At 43.9% G+C, this 5,959-nt stretch overlaps 1 non-coding gene across 1 annotated transcript; it reads left to right on the top strand.

The window, feature by feature from the left end:
* Positions 1 to 3,436: 3,436 nt before the first annotated feature.
* On the top strand, positions 3,437 to 3,574 carry LOC119923764. Its single transcript, XR_005448960.1, has one exon. It is a non-coding gene; the product is annotated as a small nucleolar RNA SNORA7 (small nucleolar RNA).
* The last annotated feature ends 2,385 nt before the right edge of the window (positions 3,575 to 5,959 follow it).

The following is a 5,959-nucleotide window of genomic DNA, read 5'->3' as shown; positions in this document are numbered from 1 at the left end:
CTTACTGTGTGCAGAGCACTGTACTAAGCACTTGGGAAGTACAAGTTGGCAACATATAGAGACAGTCCCTACCCAACAGTGGGCTCACAGTCTAGAAGCGCTTAGTAAGCACACAGCAAGCGCTCAATTACTATGATTGAATGAATGAGTGAATAAAATGGGGATGAAGACTGTGAGCCCCACGTGGGACAACCTGATGACCTTGTATCTACCCCAGCACTTAGAACGTGCCTGGCACATAGTAGGCATTTAACAAATATCACCGTTACTATTATTAGGGGAAATGGCATGGGCTTGGGAGTCAGAGGACGTGGGTTCTAATCCTGGCTTTACCACTTGTCTGCTATGTGACCTTGGGCAAGTCACTTAAGTCAATAAATACCATTGATCGATTGCCAGGAGGATATAGCAGAATAGATCAGTGATTGGTCCTGGGAGTCAGAAGGTTATGGGTTCTAATCTTGGCTCCACCAAATGTCTGCTGTGTGACTTTGGGCAAGTCACTTCACTTCTCTGTGCCTCAGTAATCTCATCTGTAAAATGGGGGTTGAGACTGTGAGCCCCACGTGGGACAGGGACTGTGTCCAACCAGATTTGCTTCTATCAATCCCAGTGCTTAGAACAGTCCCTGACACCTAGTAAGTGCTTAGCAAATGCCATAGTTATTATTATTTGAGGGCTTTGAAGATGGGGGAGACTTATGCCTTTTACTTGTTTTGATATGTATATCAAAACAATATCTATAATTCTCTTTATTTGTATTGATGCCTGTTTACTTGTTTTGATGTCCATCTCCCCACTTCTAGACTGTAAGCATAGCATGGGCAGGGATTGTCTCTCTTTATTGCTGAATTGTACTTTCCAAGCACTTAGTACAGTGCTCTGCATGCAGTAAGAGCTCAATAAATACTATTGAATGAAGTGAATGAACTGAAGCTTGATTCAGGGAACAGCCTATAAAAATCTATCGACTCTAAAGCAGAGTTGCTTTGCAGCTAGGTGTGTATTATTGATAAACACTCTTGCAAGTATGTAACAAAGGAATCTTATCATTCACCTCCCTCGCCATCTTTTTCTCTCTTCTCATCTATTGTTTATCACTTTACTATTTTTTCCTACCCCTGAACTTGCATTTTCTTATTGTCAAACAAAAGTGAAAAAAGCTTGTAAACAGCAATATAAAGTTGGTATACAGCCTGCATCTGGTTTGAAATGAGTAGACCCTGTGGAAATTGAATTGTTATATCACTCTGGAGTGGCAAATCTTGGGGGAGGGTGTGGCAATCTTGATAGAAACTCAGCCCTCAGGAGATTATGACACAGATAGATTCTGGTCTAGCGATGACATTCAGGAATGTAATTGGCACATGATAAATGTCTCCTAAAATTGTTTCCCTGAGTAAAATGAGGAAATCTCAAATCGGAGAACTCGAAGGCATGTTAATCAGTCTTTGTGAGTGCAGAACTGCCCGTCGTGAAGTGCTCCATGACGCCTGGACTCTTTCGCTGACCAATCACAGTGTGGGTCTCTTTAACCTATTGCTATTCAACTGGTTTCCATGGCAATGATGTAGTATTAATTGTCATGGTGACAAAATGGATTTTTTTGGCGTTTCTTTAAAGGAGGCTAACGCATTCAGTTTTTGTCAAAACCTGAAGACGTTTCGTTTTATTTTTTAAAAGCGATTCTTTGCTGACTGTTCATAACACCTTTAGGAATATCTTTTTTTTTTCCTTTGGATTCTGACTCTGCGACAGATTTAGATCTCGTACAACTCAGGGCTAGAGTAGAGTGCCGTATTAACCTTAACCGTTGTAGTTGTGTGAAAGTGGGAGAATTCAGAACTCAGTTGTGTTCGTCGTCTGGCTATTTTTCCCAGCCCACGGTTTATCCATCTTGATTTGACTTCCAGGCTTCTGTGCGTATGGTCTGGGAAAAGTGGGAAGTAGTCATAGGGTAGTCTAATAAGAGGTATTGCGCATTTATTTCAAGTAGACTCAATCAGTGTCACTCTTCCTTAGCATTTGTATTTAATTTTTTTCTAATTTGTATTTGTTAAGAATTTACTCTGTGCCAGGCACTCTTCTAAGTGCTGAGGTATTCGGGTTGGACACAGGCACTGTCTCACGTGGAGCTTACAGTTTTAATCTCCATTTTACAGACGAGATAAATGAGGGCCAGAGAAGTGAAGTGACTTGTTCAAGATCACACAAAAGACAAGTGACAGAGCCGGGATTAGAACCCAGGTCATTCCGAATCCTAGGCCCGTGTTCTTTCCACCAGGCTATGCTGTTTATGTGCATGTTGGAGTAATGTGCATTCTACAGCCAATCACATTTGAAAGGGCACTCAGTTTATGTTTTGTTCCGCTTCCCACAAACGCCTCACCCCAACATTTTCCCTTGGCCACTGATATTGCTTTGGTTTCCCTTGGATAATCTCTCTCTCTCTCTCTTTTTTATGGTATTTATTAAGAGCCTACTATGTGTCAAGCACTGTTCTAAGTGGTTAGGTAGGTGCAAAATAGTAATGATAATTATGGTATTTGTTAAGCACTTACTATGTGCTTAACATAGAGAAGCAGCATGGATCAGTGGAAAGAGCACGGGCTTTGGAGTCAGAGGTCAGGGGTTCAAATCCTGGCTTTGCCAATTGTCAGCTGTGTGACTTTGGGCAAGTCACTTAACTTCTCTGGGCCTCAGTTCCCTCATCTGTAAAATGGGGATTAAGACTGTGAGCCCCCTATGGGACAACCTGATCACCTTGTAGCCTCCCCAGTGCTTAGAACAGTGCTTTGCACATAGGAAGTGCTTAATAAATGCCAATATTATTATTATTATTATTATTAACTAAGCACTGAGGTGGATACAAGCAAATCAGGGTGGACACAGTCCCTTGTCCCACCTGGGGCTCACAATCTCAAGCCCCATTCAACAGATGAGGGCAGTTGAGGCACAGAGAAGTTAAGTGACTTGCCCAAGGTCACACAGCAAACAGGTGGAGGAGCCGGCATTAGAACCCATGACCTTCTGACTCCCAGGGCCATGCTTGATTCAGTCATTCATTCAATCGTATTTATTGAGCACTTATTGTGTGCAGAGCACTGTACTAAGTGCTTGGGAAGTACAAGTCGGCAACATATAGAGACGGTCCCCCCCACATGCTGCTTCTCTGCTAAGTGGGGCCAACATGGGATTCACAGTCTAAGTAGGAGGGAGAACAGGTTATGAATCCCCATTTTTCAGATGAAGGAACTGAAGCACAGAGAAGTTAAGTGACTTACCCCAGGTCACACAGCAGGTACAGTGGCAGAGCTGAAATTTGAACGCAGGTCCTCTGACTCCCAGCCCCGTGTTTTTTCCCCTAGGCCATGCTGCTTTTCAATCTTTCTGAAGATTAATTGAGTAATAAATTGAGATTAATTACTACAACCCACTCCTTTAAGGATCGCACCTGAAGAGTTTCCAGTCCTCTACCAGTCTCGGCTATAGGAGGGAGAGTCAAGCAGAGACCTACCCACTCCATTCCTAGCTTGGCCAGTGGCAAGCGAGTGGAAGGCAATCTGCTACAAGTCAAAACTCCCCCGTGCTGGGCAGCAGCGGCAGGGGAGAGAGTCGAGGGCGGAGACTCAAGTTTACTGTGCGAAGGCGACAATGGTAAAACACTTCCATATTTTTACCAAGAAAACTTTATGGCTGCACTACCAGAATAATAATAATAATGATGGCATTTGTTAAGCACTTACTATGCACAAAGCACTGTTCTAAGAGCTGGGGGGATACAACATGATCGGTTGTCCCATGTGGGGCTCACAGTCTTACAGATGAGGGAACTGAGGCTCAGAGAGGTTAAGTGACTTGCCCAAGGTCACATAGCAGGCATGTGGCAGAGTCGGGATTAGAACCCATGACCTCTGACTCCCCAACCTGGGCTCTTTCCACTGAGCCACGCTGCTTCTCCTATGATTGCAGATGGAGAGTGGGGGGTTCTGGGAGAGATGTGTCCATGGAGTCTCTATGGGTTGGAGACAGCTCGATAGCCATAAGACAAGGCAAAACTCCAAACCAGCCCGCGCACTTCATTCCCCTAATGCTAACCTTCAGGCTCTACCTCAATCTCCTCTTGTGTCGCTTTCTAGACTGTGAGCCCACTGTTGGGTAGGGACTGTCTCTATATGTTGCCAACTTGTACTTCCCAAGCGCTTAGTACAGTGCTCTGCACACAGTAAATGCTCAATAAATACGATTGATTGATTGCCGCTGTCGACCTCACACCCACAACCTGCCTGGGGCCTGGAGTGTCCTCCCCTCATATCAGAGAGACAATTGCTCTCCCTGCTTCACAGCCTTACTGAAGGCACATTACCACCAAGAAGCCTTCCCTGACTGAGTCCTCCTCTCCTTTTCTCCCACTCCATTCTGCATTTCCCTGACTTGTTCCCTTCATTCATTCCTCCCTCCCAATCCCACGGCACTTCTGTATATACCCGCAATTTATTTATTTAATTATTTGAATGGCTGTCTCCCCCACTAGACCGTGAGCTCGTTTGAGCAGGGAATGTGTCTATTTATTGTTATATTGTCATTCATTCAATCGTATTTATTGAGCACTTACTGTGTGCAGAGCACTATACTAGGTGCTTGGGAAGTACAAGTTGGCAACATATAGAGACAGTCCCTACCCAGCAGTGGGCTCACAGTCTAGATTGTCCTCTCCCAGGCACTGAGTACAGTTCTTTCCACACAGTAAGCACTCAGTAAATACAATCAAATGAATGTGAGTCCGTTTTTGGGTAGGGATTGTCTCTATCTGTTGCCGAATTGTACTTTCCAAGCACTTAGTGCAGTGCTCTGCACACAATAAGCGCTAAATAGATACAATCAAATGAATGAATGAATGAATACCTCACCTCAATCAATCAATCGTATTTATTGAGCGCTTACTGTGTGCAGGCACTGTACTAAGCGCTTGGGAAGTCCAAGCTGGCAACATATAGAGACAGTCCCTACCCAACAGTGGGCTCACAGTCTAGAAGGGGGAGGCAGACAACAAAACCAAACATACTAACAAAATAAAATAAATAGAATAGATATGTACAAGTAAAATAAATAAATGAATAGAGTAATAAATATGTACAAACATATGACCTACTATAGCCCAGCCCAATCAACTCCCCTACTTCCAGCTTCCTCACTGTGTCCTTATCCAGTGCTTAGAACAGTGTTTTGCACATAGTAAGTGCTTAATAAATGCCATCATTATTATTATCTCATCAATCTCGCCACCAACCCCTTTCCCACATCCTCCCCCTCGCCTGGAACTCTCTTCATGTCCGTATATGTCAGACCACCCCTCTCATGGCTCAGTGGAAACAGCACGGGCTTGGGAGTCAGAGGTCATGGGTTCTAATCCCAGCTCCAACACTTGTCAGCTGTGTGACTTTGGGAAAGTCACTTTACTTCTCTGTGCCTGAGTTGCCTCATCTGTAAAATGGGGATTAAGACTGTGAGCCCCATGTGGGGCAACCTGATTACCTTGCATCCCCCTAGTGCTTGGAACAGTACTTGGTACATAGTAAGTGCTTAACAAATGCCATCATCATCATCATTATTATTATTATTCAAAGCATTATTGAGGTCACATCTCCTCCAAGAGGCCTTCCCTGGCTAAACCCTCTTTTCCCTTACTCCCTTTCTCTTCTGTGTCAATCAATCAATGATATTTATCAAACACTTACTGTGTGTAGAACACGGTACTAAGCACTTGGGAGAGTAAAATATAAAAATGTAACAGACACATTCCCTGCTCACAATGAGGGTCGTCTATGCACTTCGATCTGTGACCTTTGGGCATTTGATATTTGCCCCCCTCCCCCCAAACAAGCCCACAGCACTTATCTACATACCTTAAATTATGCATTATAAATTACTTATTTCTATTAACATCTTTCTCCCCCTC

Source organism: Tachyglossus aculeatus, chromosome 2 (assembly GCF_015852505.1).
Source record: "Tachyglossus aculeatus isolate mTacAcu1 chromosome 2, mTacAcu1.pri, whole genome shotgun sequence".
NCBI classification, from domain to species: domain Eukaryota; kingdom Metazoa; phylum Chordata; class Mammalia; order Monotremata; family Tachyglossidae; genus Tachyglossus; species Tachyglossus aculeatus.
Note: the sequence above shows the minus strand (reverse complement) of the source record. Positions and strands in the feature narration are given on the sequence as shown.